The following is a 489-nucleotide window of genomic DNA, read 5'->3' on the forward strand; positions in this document are numbered from 1 at the left end:
TGCTTTTTTCTCTTTAGTTATTGATTACTTTTGTGAAGGAGAGCATATTGACATGTGCAGAAGACCGTTACGAGTTGAAATAGTTTTATAGATGAGTATCTTTGGCAGGCCTTCATGTTCTGATTTAAGTGGGAACCACTGTGGATTCTGAAATGGCTTCTATAACCAGTTTCATCACAGACCTAATCATCCAAAACATCATTCCCTGTAATTTTACTGAAAATCGGTGAGACAGCAAAAGCTTCAATTCTTGAAAAGGATTTAGCAGCCAGCCAGCTTATGCTTATTATAGACACAGTTGCACCCTCTTCACGCCAACCACGACTAAATAAATCCAGAGGCTTGAACCACGTATGGAGATGGGAAGGGCAAGGGAAAGGACCAGAACAGACTTCTGGGGGAAAACGGTTTGTTTTTAAAAAATGTTAGACAAGGCTTTACTGTCCGATAGAAGTTCTAGTCTCAAAATACTGAGAATTGAAAAGTGAG

Source organism: Myotis davidii, unplaced genomic scaffold, assembly GCF_000327345.1.
Source record: "Myotis davidii unplaced genomic scaffold, ASM32734v1 scaffold575, whole genome shotgun sequence".
Lineage (NCBI taxonomy): Eukaryota > Metazoa > Chordata > Mammalia > Chiroptera > Vespertilionidae > Myotis > Myotis davidii.